This window comes from Labrus mixtus, chromosome 7 (genome assembly GCF_963584025.1).
Source record: "Labrus mixtus chromosome 7, fLabMix1.1, whole genome shotgun sequence".
Lineage (NCBI taxonomy): Eukaryota > Metazoa > Chordata > Actinopteri > Labriformes > Labridae > Labrus > Labrus mixtus.
Window position 1 is genome coordinate 7,341,290 of NC_083618.1, and position 14,948 is coordinate 7,356,237.

A 14,948-nucleotide genomic window follows, 5' to 3' on the forward strand; every position below is an offset into this window, starting at 1 on the left:
GTCCTCCCCTCATCATGCAGCCAGCTGACAGGGGATATTTTTATCAGCCTGGCGCACAGTGCACAAAAGGAACAAATTCATTTGTAAAATCGCAGTCCCAGTCAAGGACAAGATCTCAGTGGGATACAATATAGCTGTCTTTCTGCGCTATCAGAACAGAAATCATTCATTCTTATTCATGCTCCTGTCTCAGCACCATCATGCAAAGGTGGCGTACAAGGCCTTGCCAGCTCTTTGTACAATGAAGCAAAAAGAAACAAAAATAAGTGTTCCCTCATGTCTGAACCCTTCCTGTGGTTTCTAAAGTTCAGGAGCTTCCTTTTGTAGACCTGCAAATAATGTATTCTTTGCATCTCGTTTTGTTGTTCTTTGTCTGACCATGTCTGTCTGTGTCTTTGTAGGGATTTCCCAGTAGTTTATCTAACTGTTGTTTACATAAGGTTGAGATATATAAATGTAAACAAGCACTGGACTGATGGGAGATACATCTGTTGATCTATAAGCCAAATTAGAGGTCAGTTGGATGACACAGCAGAGTGTGTGTGAGAGTGAGTGAGTGAGAAAGAGAGAAAGAAGGAGCATGAATAAACCATGGCCAAAAGTGGTGTCACTGGGCTGCTGTGTTGGCATGTCGGCATTGCTCAGGAAAAACATGGCTGTCTCTGGGGCTTTGTCTGTAATCCAGCATGTAAGAGCTGCTACTTGTCTCCTTTATGTGCGCAGTCCCAGAGTCTCAGACGCCATCTGATATTCATACAGTGGAGGAATAAATTATTATACAGCTGTATTTTTTTGTTTTAAGATGATTATGAATATTGTTCGAGCATGCTTATTTATTCTTACAAAGGGCTCATGGTTCCAATAAGCTTAAATGATGATACTTTTTTTCAAGGATGAGTGTTGAATGCACCTGACGTTTAAGCAGCAAATATAATTGTCTTTATCCTCAAATGCCCTGCTAATCCCGCATTTTGAACAGTTTTGTTTGCCATCTTGAAAGGATAGTCATGTCCAGAAAATACAGTTTTATTTTCTCAAAACAGCATGGTTTCGTCTCATTGTGACACAAATACCACAGTGTGCCAAGCTGACAGACAGACAGATGATCCATTGCAGACGTTGTAATTGAAAACACTGAGACGGGGTGTACAATTAATCTCTCTTTCTTCCCCTGCTTCATATTTCCATGGAGAAATAGCTCAAAATGCAGATAATAGATAAGAGTGTTATTGATTAAATGGGGTGGGAGGAGACGCTGGGAGGTGCAGAGGTTCTCCATCACTAATCTCTCAGGCTGTGACTGCATCTAAATAACCTGCAGAGAGGGATAAACAGGCGCATCCATCATGGGACGGCTGGTGCAGACAGTGATGGATGCCTCTGCCCTCCGCCACCCTCAGCTGCGCCTCTTCCTCCTGGTCAGGGATAGGAAGCGACACTCGCACTCATGAAAAATACCTGGGTTTAACTGGGCAGGAAAAAGCTGTCTTTAGCATTGCCGTGATGGAAAGATTCAGGGCAGGCTTTGTGTGTGCGTTGGTGTGAGTTTGTAGAATCGTCCCCGGTCCCCGGTCCTCTTGTCTCTTTAAGTTAGAAGGATTATCCATCTTGATAGATCCTGTTTGTTTTGTCAAAGAGGAAATTGGTTTTGTGGATTTGTGTGAGACTGCATTTGTGTGTGTGGTGTGTGTGTGTCCTTGTGTGTGTGTGTAAGAACTAACTCATCTATATGCCGCATGTGTTTGTATATAAATTGAATTATGTACATTCTCCATCTGCATGCACTGTAAGCCAAATCCCATGTGCTGCCTGGACCTACTGAGCAGTCGTGCCCATGCCAGCTCTCCCCAGAGGTGCCAGCCTGATAGATATGGTGTGTGTGCGCCAGGCTATGCCTTCCTTCCCCACCAGAGCGGCATTAAGATTGATCCCTCGTTCCCTCCCATTTCTTTCTCTCTAACTCCTCTGTGTGCCTCTGCCTTTATGAGACTGTGAATAGGTGAAGCTCACAAGCTCCAACAGATGGCCAGAGCTGCCCTGTCTCTCTCTCTCTCTCTCTCTCTCTCTCTCTCTCTCTCTCTCTCTCTCACTCTCACTCTCACTCTCACTCTCACTCTCTCTCTCCCACTCCCTCTCCCATTCCCTCACACACAAACACAAATTCAACTGCCACATGAATGTGAGCCTGTAGAGACAGAGAGGAGGAGGCACAGTTGCATTTGACAAGGAGAAAGAGAAGAAACAGGAAGCATCACAGGAGAAGAAACACAAGAACTTCAAGAAACAGTGAGGAGATGGTACTGTACATTTATGGAGGAAGATGGAAAAGGAGAGAGGAAGGTAACAGATGTAAAGAATATGCTCAGAGAAAAGAGTAGTGAGTGAGAGCGACGCTGCTGAAAAAGAGAGTGAGGACAAAATTGAATTGTAGATTGAAGGAGCCTCTCTCCTCCCTTTTACCCTCCCTCTTTTATTTATCTCATGTGAAACCACGCCTCCCTCCTTTCACTTGTCAGTGCATCTATAACAGTGAGCTGTCTGCACTTGGCTGCGTGGGGGGTGAGACAAGCTCCTCACTCAGCCAACACAGGGGGACCGTATCTGAACAGACCGGACGGGACTGGATGGTACTGGACTGCCCAAAACAGGTGTGTGAATATATGTTTATGCATGTGTGTGTGTGTGTGTATGTTATAGATGACAGAGAGAAGGATGCGTATCCCTCAGTGTGTGATCGCTTGTTCCTCCACAGGACTTGCTTGAGTAGCAAATCTAGAAGGTACAGTGCTGGAGATTTGCCCTAGTTTACACTTGAATGCTCTGATCTGTTCTGTTTGCCTCTGAGATTTATGCATGGAGTCGCTAACAGCGCTGCTCATCAGGGCAAGAAAGATAAAACCTCTGGTTCTTCGGGCGCACTGGACTCTTCAGAGTATAGCTTTGAATCAGAACAATGTGAAAACGAGCTGCTGTTTTTGTCTGGAGGAACAAGTTGGGAGTTATTGGAGCTGGACACTCTCAACATGTGCTTCTCAATTAGCTGTTTTCTAAGTGTCAGTCTGTAAAGTAATACAAAGCTGCTCTAGAATACTATCATTAAGTAGGAGGATTCCAATACAATTGTCTTCTTTGTGAAGTGACTTTATTGTGTGAAACAAGCCACTTAAGCTTTCATAATTCTTTGGTCTGTCTTGGTGTTTAGACCGATTTTTGTTTCTTTATTTTTCTGAATCACGGTTGATGGTGGTTTGAAAACAAACAAAAAAACCACGGTGTCTCAGCATCTCTTTGTGTTTCTCAGCCAGATGTAATCTTGACTCTTTCTGTTGGGGTTTACAATTCGAAAAAAAATATCCTAACCACAACAGGGAAATCATAGATTTTTTTGAAAGGTAGAACCAGCCTTAGTTTTATTTTTTTAATTACCTTTTCGGGAGATATGAAGCATGCAGCATTCATTTAAGAGTCGCCATTTCAGCAGATGCTTTCCGCTCCTATAGAAGACGCCTGCACAGCTTACGTCTTTGAGGCTGGTCCCAGTGAATGTACTCACTATCACTGTTTTGTCAATAGCTTTATGGGTCAAAAGGCTGTGTCATCACCAAGTGGTGGCAGTTAAGCGCAGCGGAGTGGAGGGGATGGGGGGGGCACTGACCTAGAGGCTGAAATATTTATGACAGAGACAGCTGAACGCCCTGTGCTGTTTGTAGCGATATGGGTGGACGGATGAATGGAAGGATGGAGGGGTTGAGGGAAAGTAAAGAAGCTTCAAAGATCTGTTCTTTTAAGCATTTATTATTTATCGCATCGCACTCTGCCATGGAAGCTCTAACCCCCACATCAACTGGCCTCTTTTCTCGCTGAGACGCCAGTGGACTGAAGGAGGATGCTTCTACTAAGTCTACCTGTCAGCCAGTCCCCTGGCATGTTAGGACTGCAGCCACATGCCACAGACTCTGCTCACACACACACACACATGCATACCCATGTAAACACAACATTGACTTTTGTTTTATATTTACACACTTTACACACTCCCAAATGTAAATAGGTTGTGTATAAGTAACACTCATATGCATGACATGTACCAAACATACAATAAGTCCACTCACACTTCACACATTTGTCCTCATGCTTATACAACACACACAGACACACGTCCACACATATATGCCCCCTTAACCATTTCATTCTTCTCAAGTCTTTCTCCTATTTCTGATGAGCTCACACAACTCTTTCTAAGTCTCATGAAAAACAGAAACAGACAAAGACATGCACACAATCAGTGGGAGTGACGACCTTGAGACCTGTTGATGTTGTTTGCTGCGACTGTGCAGTGAATACATAAGAGGCCATGTGGGACTCCTGGCTAAAAATGGGGCGCTTGACATGCCGTTTGTAAAAATGAGTGGAAAATGTGCAGGAGGGCTGGCGAAGCAGTTGAAGGGAGACTACGGCATGAATATGTATTGTATGCTAATGCTGCACTGAGACTCTTGACTCAAGCTGTTGATGAAAGCAGAGGACATATTCCCCCCATCCTCACTAAAGAGGCAGCGCCATCGACAAACCCATTGTCCACACAGCCACGTCTCTGGCCACAGGGGCGGCATGGTGACAGGTGGCAGAAATCAGTGACAGCAGCCAAGGTGACACTGCTTGACTGTCTCTGTGGGCCTGCGGGCGGCCTGGGCAGCACCAGTGTCTGCTCATTTTACCCGCACCTTAACCTTTTGTGGTTAGACACAGCAAGGTTACAAAACAATGGCCTTAAGCTAATGTCCCCAATTAGCTTTATTGGCTCATCCCAGGGGTACAGCATCCTCCTGCTGCTGTCTACCATTAATTATCACACCATGTTTCTATCTATCTGCTTTGCTCATTTAGTTTAATTTGCCCAATAGCCTAATTGATGGAATAAATTATAACTCAAATGTCAAAAGAGAAACAGCCTTAAAAGCTGAGTAGTGGGGGAAATGGCACACAGAAAAACAGATAAAATCAAATTGAATCAGGCTTTATCAACACATACACGTCAATGAATCTTTGTCTACTGTAGATAAGGAATCCTTTGTACCTCACACACCGCTACTAAAAGTCTCAAAACACAAAAAAGGATGAGTGATTCAGGGTGTACATGACTTAAACACTACTGGTTTATTAAGTGCCCTTTAAGATGAGAAGCTGCAATAAAAAATGTGATGACATATAAGACTATCAATACATCAACCCATCCATTATCTTTACTGCTTTTCCTCGTCAGGGTTCGCGGGGGGCCGCAGCCGCTCCCAGCTATATATCCCAACTATATCCGACTAACCAGTGCTCAATTAATTACTGAATCTTGCTGCTTGACTGGATATATTCCGACACCAGGTATATAGAAATATATTTCCTCTAAGTTTATGGACACAGTAACTAGCTTTTTATTTTGCTTAAGTTTACCTGAAAACTCTGAAACATAGCATATGTTACATTACTTTTCACCCACACACAAGGCTGCTTTGGAATACATTAAAAAAGTATCCTGGCAGTAAGAAGCACTCTCGTGTTTCCTCTCTGAGTCCCGGTTCATCTCTATGTATGAGCTGCTGTTAACAGGTCCTGAGACGAACCAGCATCGGGAGATCAGTGTGTAAAAACTCTGCGCTGCTGCTCGTCTCGGCTCTAATGATGGAGAGGCACGGAGGCGCTTTGACGATGATGCTCAAACGCTCCTTTCTCAACAGCAGCAGTCTGCGGCTGAGAGGAGCACATCAGGAGAAGCACATTGCATTGAGTTTATGAGTGCACGTGATGGTGTATATGTTTTTATATGTCATGTCGCTGTGTTTGTTTCTTGTGCCTTATCAGCTCAGTATGCACATGGTGTAAAACGTCTGATTCCTAGTGTTCACGTTTGAACAACTGTTATGTGCAAGTGCAATACGATTTCAATCTGATCCCTCTATGCTGCTGAGCTTGTGCAGTGGAGGTGCCCTACGGAGAAATGTAATTATATCCTACTGGCCACAGAGTACAGGCTTCACTGCCCTATCTGTCTCAGGAGAGACAGCGGCAATAGAGGCCCCTTCTCACTTGCAATATCCAGCGGCTGAGATACTATATCTCCAAAATTTGTACTAAATCCTTCCTCCAATCTCCTCCTCAAATCAGCATTCAGATCCTGGGGTTATCAGCGGCCTTATGCTACAGTTTTGTTACGGCCATGAATTATTTATGACCAAATTAACTGCGGTTGCTAAGAGCAGTGATTGGGAGATTTTGGATCATAGCCAAAATCTGACTCAGTTCAAAGCCAGCTTTCTCAAACACTTTTCTGTCTGATAAGCAAACTCTCATCACCCTGGATGTAATTAACACCGTAATTAATTTTGCCTATTAACAACCACCTGATTCTAAAGAGTTTTTACTGATCAGTCCGCTTCTTACGTCCTGCATCTCATCTATGTTTCTTTCTTTTCTGACCACACCTTCTACACTAACGCCTTTGGTTGTGCTCTCACTGAGGTGTGTGCTCGGATGGTGTCCATTAGTACATGAAAACAAACAGACACACACTACTCTCGTGGATTTAGGAAAACAATCAATGAGAGCACTCACATAACAGCAGTCTAAGTGGCCCATTGATGTTGTGATTAAATGAATACAGGATGCAGTGGTGATGACTTGACACTCAACCCCAACCATATAAAACACATCATTTTATATTTTGGAAATCTGTTTTTAAAATGAAAAATAAAACAAAACCTTCTCCCCAGGATAAACAGAACTATAACACAATTCAACACATCATGAAATAATGTAGCTTCCCACATGATAGTACATGATCGTATGATGGTAAACTATGAAAAATGCAGCCAGAACCCTTAATGCTACGTTGATCTTTGTTTCTGTGATTTTTAGCCCTTCTCTGTTCCTTCAGCCATGTTACAACTTCAGTTACCCACCTCCCTCTTGCTTCTCCCTCAGGGTGTAGCAGCCTTTGTGGAGCCTAATAAGGTTTATGGAATTACAGACATCTGAAATTGATTTTTTTTTTTTTATACTCCACCAAAGCAGTGGGATTACAGGTTTAAGAAATGGTGCAACACTGACCTGTTACTGAACTGCTTTTTTCCCACTGCACACTCAAGGAGGGCAGATCAGGAGACGGATGTGCCAACAGCTCTGTAGATAGACTGAGAGACAGGCAGATTACTTGTATCTGTGTATGTACCTGGCAATTAACTGAATATTGAGTCAGAGAGCTGTTTTGGCTGTTAAGTCTGGATCCCTCTCATGCCGACCACTCTCACACACTCCTCCTCCATCTGTCCTCACAACTTTTCACTGTGTTTGATCTAATTCTAATCTAATGAATCTTTTGATCTTCCTTGCCTGACACCCAGACACATTCTACGTTTCTACAGCCAGAGAAGCTCAATTAGTTCTAATCCTTAAAATCTGGCTGCTGGTGAGGCAAGTGATTCTCAGTGGTGTATAGAGATTTAGACTGTCTACCCCATGCTGATGTTTAATGAACTGTGAGATTCCTTCACTAACCTTGATCCCCCAGCCCCCCCAAAAAGCTACCATATCACAAATCCAGACTGATTCAACCCTTATTGTTCAGGTGTGACTGAGCATTAACTACGGCTCGATTGGAGGAGTAGCAGACGAAAGTGAGAAATGAGGTGAGAAAGCACTGGAGACAGGCAGAGCAGTGAATGCAACATTGAGATGTTGGAGGGAAGGGAGTATTCATTAGTAGTGGTCCATAGTGGCGACTTTGTTGAACTCTTAATTGGGGGAAGAGACAGGCCTGGGGATAGGGGATCAATAGGACCAGAGCCAGGTTCCAACCCACTGAAATCAATCAGCCTCAAGCCTCTCAAGGAGGGTGTTGCAAGTCAAAATAAATAAATAAATAAATCACACCTCCTCAGACTCCTGCTCATTTACCCTCTCGATCACACTTCATCAAGATCAACAGACAGACAGCTCATTCCTGCTCATCTCAGTCAGAGCAGGAGGGAGTGTCCTGACTGTTTTTATTTGTTAAAGGATCATTTGATCTTGCAGCTTGCATGCTTTGAAATGTCACAGTTTTAATGTGACTGAGAACAAGAGACCATTGTAGCTAATAAAACATGATTCATTAACACAGGAGAGCTTTATGGAAAAGAATATTAAATGAACCTCTTGCATATTTTTACACCACTTCTAAAAATAGTCACTTTCTCCTCTTCTTCCTCTTCCTCTTCTCTTGGGTAATAGCCATCTTTCTGCCCTGTCACTTTTTGATGCATCATCCTCGTATTCACATCAAGGACAAGGCCAGGTGTCGCATTTTCTCTAAGTTGCCGTGGCTTGTCTCACTGCCTTGTCACCCACAGCCTGTTCCGATCTCCTCCCTCTTCCTCCCCCTCTCTGCTTATTCATATTAAATCCGTCACCCCTTTATTTTAGCAAGACAAAAGGAAAGTATATCACTTTTGCCATTCGCAGCCTGTGGTGTTTGTTGAATGCTGCAAGTATGTGTGTATGTCATCTTTGGCTAAAGAAAAACCTGTCAAATGAAATGATATATATTCTGTTTAGTATTGTTGTCTCACAGCTGAAATTCCTCCTCCTCGTGTCCTTGGCTTCAAATATCTTTGTCAGTTTTGTGTTAGGCTATCCAGGAATATGCTTCACAATGCAGAGCAGCTTTGACTGAGTTATCAAACAGATTTGTACCGCTCCAGATGGACTAAGAGACGAACAGACAGACGGACAGACAGACAGACACAGGTGTACAGCTCCCACTCTCTTTGATGCCCATGAGTGGAGAGCAGCTGGGGTCAGAGACGTGCCTTGGCGGGGAGACACATGGGCTTATAAGGATCTCCAGTTTATTCTTAGCCTTGCTGCCCATAATTCCGTGCATGTGTTTGTGTTTATTCATCACCACATTGTTTGGTGCAAAGCATTTCACCAAAGTCTCAAATGAAATGTTAGTGGCTCCATCAGCTGGGAGAGATTAGGACAAAGATTTAACGGTTATGTGGTTATGGAGATGTCAGTAATGCTCATCTCAGCATGCTTGACACTGACACTTGACCAGTCAGAACAATAGATCAGACAGCTTGACTCCTTTCAACATGTCGAACAAGGCCTTGCTTGTGAAATCATAACTACAGGCTGCTGAAGATGGTGGGGGAAAATTAAGAAAAGAGCTCATTTACAAAAAAACAGTATTGTTTCTGTACCTCAGCTGCTAGTTTTAGTAGGGAAACGATATACTCCCCTTCCCTAATTGTTCTTGAACAATGCGTATAAAGCATTACAAACAGAAACTAATTATCATCGCAATCACTCAAAAAGGCCTTAAGGGTTGGAAGTAATTATGTTGGAAATTAGACCATTTTCACAGTATTACATCCAGTACAGGTAACTAATGGACCTCCTGAACCATTGCCTGCTCCCCAGGCATCACTGCAGGATTTTATCTTGTGTGATTTCATGAGGAGCAACTTAGCCAATAAGGTTGTTTATCTCCTAATCCTACAGCTTTTTGCAGTGTTTTCTTTAGAAGAGGATGTGTCACCATCCTTAGGGAATGTGTGTATGTGAGGGAGTAGTCGTGATATCACCTGGCTTCTGTTCTTGGCTTATGATGCATGTTAGAGAGGATAGAGCCTGTGAGGGGAGCAACAAGCAAGGATGACCCATAATGTGAACACGTCTCAAAAAGGACTTTTTAAAAAAAAAAAACATGCTAGATGATGCAAGGTAGTCTTTTGAGATCAAAAGTAAAAGTTGCATGTATGTTCCAAGGATTCATCCACTGTGGACTTTGTGTTTACCCACAGAACTTGACAGTGAGAGGCTGATTCCTGTGGGAGAGGAGAACATCAGAGACAGCTTGTTTAGAGAGGAAGGTAAGGCTGCTCACCTCTTACACAGTGCAAATAAAATCTCCTTCTGCTCTCTCTTCTCTCCTTCACACACAAATAAAGAAAGTTAAACTGTGTGTGTGGTTGCAGCGTATGTTTTGTCGCTATGTTTTCTGTAGGTGTCTGAATTTTATTTTGCTTTTTTTTTACACAGGTGTTTTGCTTAAGAGCAAGGCTGTGTATGTTTGTCATCTCGGAGTTGCCTATATATCTTTCACCTATCACTCCTCCACCACAGACACAGTCAGATGCTGATTATTTGTGTTACTGTTTCCATGGATTCTGCAGACCTTGGAGGAAACAAATTGTCAACACTCAGTTTACTGGAGTGGGTAGATTCATAACCTCCAGAGGCAACTCATGCATCACACAGATTCAGTCAGTATCAAAATCACATCATCTCATTTGATCTGCCTGCCAGTCATCAGCATTTCATCCGGCACCAATAGGAATAAGGAAGGAGGAGGGTTATTGTTGGCCCCACTGAGATGGTTTGATGATCAAAGAAATCTGGGGTTGTTGCAGTTGTGTTGTGGCCACAGCAGGCACCCTTTGTGACTGTCGGTCCAACTAGGTTATAATCAAGAGAAGAAAAATGAGAGTGAATTGAGAGATGAGGATAGCTGAGGTGAAGCTGAGGGGAAATAGTCCTGAGACCTCATTAGCTAGCTACACTGATCTGAATGATCAAATCAGTTACTGAGAAATCGCCTTTACCCCCTGTGGCCTTCAGCTGTAAACTAGCCTGTTTGAGGCACTGACTTAAAAATAATAATAATCAAAATGTTTTTGTGCAAATCCTGTTTACAAAGGCAATACATCTGCATGAGTTAGACACATCATCGCTAGTGTAACTGCTGTCACCGGTAACATCCTTGTGCTGCTGCTGTGATCACAGTCATCCTGTGCGAACAGTTGGCGAGCAGCAGAGGAAGCAGCTCTCAGCACATGTGGCCACATTATGTACACAGCTGTGCACAGCTGACTCATTATCACTTGCAAAAACATCAGTACGTGACTGAAATCAGCTCTCCTTTCAGATTAACAAACAACTCCCTACAAATGGCTCGTAATGTAGACATGGAAGTCAGGTAAAAAACATGCCTGGCTACATGACTTTTCAACTTTGATATTCTTCTTGTGTCTGTGAAACCACCAACAGCAGGCAGGTGAATGGTGTGCCTTTGGTAAGCTATTCTGTTTGAGGACTGATCTCCACTTCAAAACCCCAGCGTGAGGGCAGCATTCGTCTCTCTCTTTGTTCCTCCTCTTTCTTCAGCAGAGCTGGATAAAAACATAAAGCTCTCAAGAAAAACTCTTCAAAGTTGCAGTTCATATGCAGGGTGAAGACCTCATCAGTGTATTTCTCTTAAACCACTGTCCCTTCCATCCAGCTCGGCTTGTTTATGAACAGAGTTATGTGATATTTCCCCTGCTGTCTTTGCAGCTGGTTGCGTAAGGTGCCTTTGATATCTTATGAGAGACAAACGGATATTTTTCTCTTAACACTGTAGGATTAGCCTGTTGTTTGTGACAATTTCTCCTCAGTCTGCTTCCTCAAATCCTCCCTAGGATATGCAGTGCACATTGTGGGACTCTCTGAGTGTTTTCCTGACCCTCATTTTCCACATCAGCAACAAGGGACTGCCAGCTTGCTTCCATGCCCCAGCCTTCCTTCAGCCCAATGATTAAAAGTCAAATATTAAAGTGCTCTGTTGTGAGCTCGGCCTAATTGATTCTTTCCGCCGGGTGCACACAGAATGGGCTGACAGCAGGCGATACCAGGCTTTGTCAACATCGGGCATGCTGCCTGATGCTCAGGACTGCACCCCAATAAAGCCCCGTGTGAGTGTGCCAACCTGCGGCGCCACACACAGAGAGGCCACTCTGCACTCGAGCCAAACTTTATAGTAACAACACAGAAGCAGCTCATTCTTTTGCTGTGTGTCAGCTCACATCGGCGGGCTGGGAAGTCGTTTTTTCTCTGTGTAAGAAAGTGGCTGGCTGTGAAGACAGTGTGTGTTATGTGTGAATGTGTGAGTGCATCCACACTTGGAAAAAAAATCTCTTCTGCCCACTTGCGTAACCACTCAGCTAACTTAAGCTATATGGGGCGACGGTGCTGAAAGGAGGTTTCATCTGAATTCCACAAAAGACTCTCTTCTCCTCCTCCGATCCTCGGCTCTCCTGCCGTTAAGATAATTGCTTTAATAGCTTTTAATCTCAGCTGTGTTTAACAAGGAGCTTACCAAGCACAGAAAGACACCAAGTATGTCATCAGTGTTCACCCTGTAAAAAAGCAGGACATCTGGTGCACATCTTTCGATGAGATTGTTTTACCCTCCCTTAACTGCGATGTGGGGATGATTAATTGAATCTCTTCTGTAGTAAAAGCAGTCTCTCTATCCAGAGACAGATGCAGTGTACCCTGTCCCCTTCTTGTCTGCTTACACCATGAATTTACTAGTAAATTTATGAGTGTCCTAAATGGGCTGCACTCTCTATTTATTTTTAATGGGTTCCTACTTTACTGTTTGGAGAGTGCAATAGGGTTCTTGGTGCTACACAATGCTCATTAAGCGCAGACATTCTTCCACAACGCTTTTCTCATGAATCTGATTGACCTTTCTGGTCCTTGTGATCTACGGTAAAAAGGTTATTGGGGCCTATTTATCCTCCCCTGGTTGAAAAGCTTGGTATATGTCCTGTCCACTTTATGTCCCATCTGAGCTGATACGAAGGTTTGAAGGTGTGTGGGGGTGAGATGAGGTCAGAGAAATGGCTGATAGTGCAGTAATTACTCTTTAAGTGAAATGGGGCGATGATCTGGGCTCTGACACAGAACTAATTACAACACAAGGGTGATGAACTTGATCGAGGATGCTGCTAATTCATGTTGAACCGAAGAGAGAGGGAGAAAACTGAGAAGGAATAAGATGAAGAGGGTGAGAAAGTTAGCAAGTGGAAACATATTGTTAAAATATCTATTCACAACATGTCCCTTTTTCCAACCGTACACATCCTCTACATTCAGCACTTGAGTAATTCACATCACATTTCAGTATAACTGATCAGCAGCAAAGTAAGGGAATGACCTCCCAGCTGCTACAGTTGTAAAGGTCACAAAAAAGTAATCATAATGTCCTCACAAGAATCTAGTGGGGTTTAATGTCTACCTTTATCCTGTTATATCCATGCTGTAGATCCCAGGGGGGTCCAAAGACTGGTGAGGGTCATGATCGCAGCCACAGGAGGGCTGACAGCTGGCTGCCTGTCTGACAGGAGCCTTATCGAGGGCTGATAGGGAAGAGTAGGGGTGTGAACTCTCTTACTAGACAAAGATCTGATTTGATTCTCTAGAGCTTTGATCCAATACAGGAACCATTCATTAAAATACAGAATGATTCAGTGCAATTTGATTTAGTATGCTTTGATATGAACCCATTCAAATTGATAATTGTATCCGCAGTAAAAAAAGTATAGAATAAAATATAGCCTGTGTGTCATTTAAAATAACATGTTCTTATATTTATTACTTTCCCATGAAGAAAATAGGCCTACAAATATTCTGACATGAATAATGTAAAGTCTTTATCACACACACCTGCACAGGTGTCTCACTTTGACAGGTAGTTGGGGCAAGAAATACTTTTTATTTCTATTTACTTGTGTAAATCTCACTTTGTGGGCTTTATAAAGCCCGGCTTACACTTATCACAAAGTACTGCCTCTGATAACCAACATAAAGGAAAAAAAATGTCATCTTTTTGTTTGTCTGGCTTAGTGTGTCAGCTAAGTATGCATAGGTGTGTGCAAGCGTCAACATTTTTTTAAATATTGTTTTGATTTTTCTACAAATGTTTATTTTCCCAACTTTAGTTTTTTTTAATAGTGTTTTATATTTCAGCAGTTGTCTACGGAAAAAATGCTTTAAATATTAAAATTAAAATTCTCTTTTGGGAAATAATTAGTAAGATTACAGCAATTCTATTGTTTCAATAATTCATACAGCGGTAATTTCTTAACTGTCCAGTTGTTGCACACAGAGTCCAACACCATAGAGTAGACTTTCATGAAGCTTTAATGTGAGTCACAACTATCTGAAGTGTACTTTGTATATGCGATCATATTTGTGTGTTCGCATGTCTGACCATGTACTGTGGGCACAACTGTGTTTGTGTCCCTCCTCAGTCAGTGATACAGATCAAAGGGAGGTCATGTCTGCAGGGACAGCCAATGAGCATCGGCCACAGTAAAGGGAGAGCCACTACGCCTGATCAATCTGAGCTCTCATTAAAAGGCTGCCAAGCCCTTTGCAACCTGATACAATATCAATACTGTATCACCACAGGGAGAGATCGGGGGCTGTTAGGCAAGCTGCTGGCATGCTTAACTGTCATTACCGGGCGGGCAGCATGCCAGAGACCCCCTTCGTGTGCCACTTAGGCTCCCCCCATGGTCCCAAACACAGGTCAACGCAGACAGATGGGCCGTCTGGGCAGCTGTCCCGAGGACGAGCAGAGCGAGAGAGATGGATACTGAAATGTAGAAGAGGAGACAGCCTGAGCTCTCTCACAATAAGAACTGATGATGTGGGTTGTGTGTGTTGACTGCATCAGTTACACAAACACATTGCACTTACACTTGTGGTTTCACCTGAGGCTTGTTTGTTCATTTTTTTCAGCGTTGGTCTTTTTCAGCAGATGATATAAGGTCCATCCCACATGTTTGTGTTTAAAGTCTCCAAACTTTGTAAATATTTTTAGAAATTCAAAAAATTATACACTCCTGGTTTTTGAACAAAAAAAAAACAAAGATTCCTGCTGGGAACCACAGGCTCTGATTAGTGCTCTGTGGTCATTTCTGAGCAGAGCAAATGGGGGGAATTTAAGTGGACATACATAGAAGGCGCTGTAATTCATGTCATTGTGTGGAGGTCTCCCCTCTGTGCTCCAGTCTTAACCCCCTGTGTGGTTTTGATAGGGGAGGGAGGGATCAGGGTGTGCGTCTCTAAACCCCTAGTAATCC

General features: G+C 43.1%; 1 protein-coding gene across 3 annotated transcripts in view; it reads left to right on the forward strand.

Moving 5' to 3' along the window:
- The first annotated feature begins 2,181 nt into the window (after positions 1–2,181).
- The window catches only part of sulf2a (sulfatase 2a), a 34,807-nt gene continuing 22,040 nt past the window's right edge, over positions 2,182–14,948 (forward strand). For 2 of the 3 annotated variants that reach the window (XM_061042427.1, XM_061042429.1), the window contains exons 1-2: positions 2,182–2,648; positions 9,837–9,905. The gene's annotated coding sequence lies outside the window, so the exon portion shown is untranslated. The remainder of the gene's footprint in view (positions 2,649–9,836; positions 9,906–14,948) is intronic. The other variant, XM_061042428.1, reaches the window with a different exon arrangement.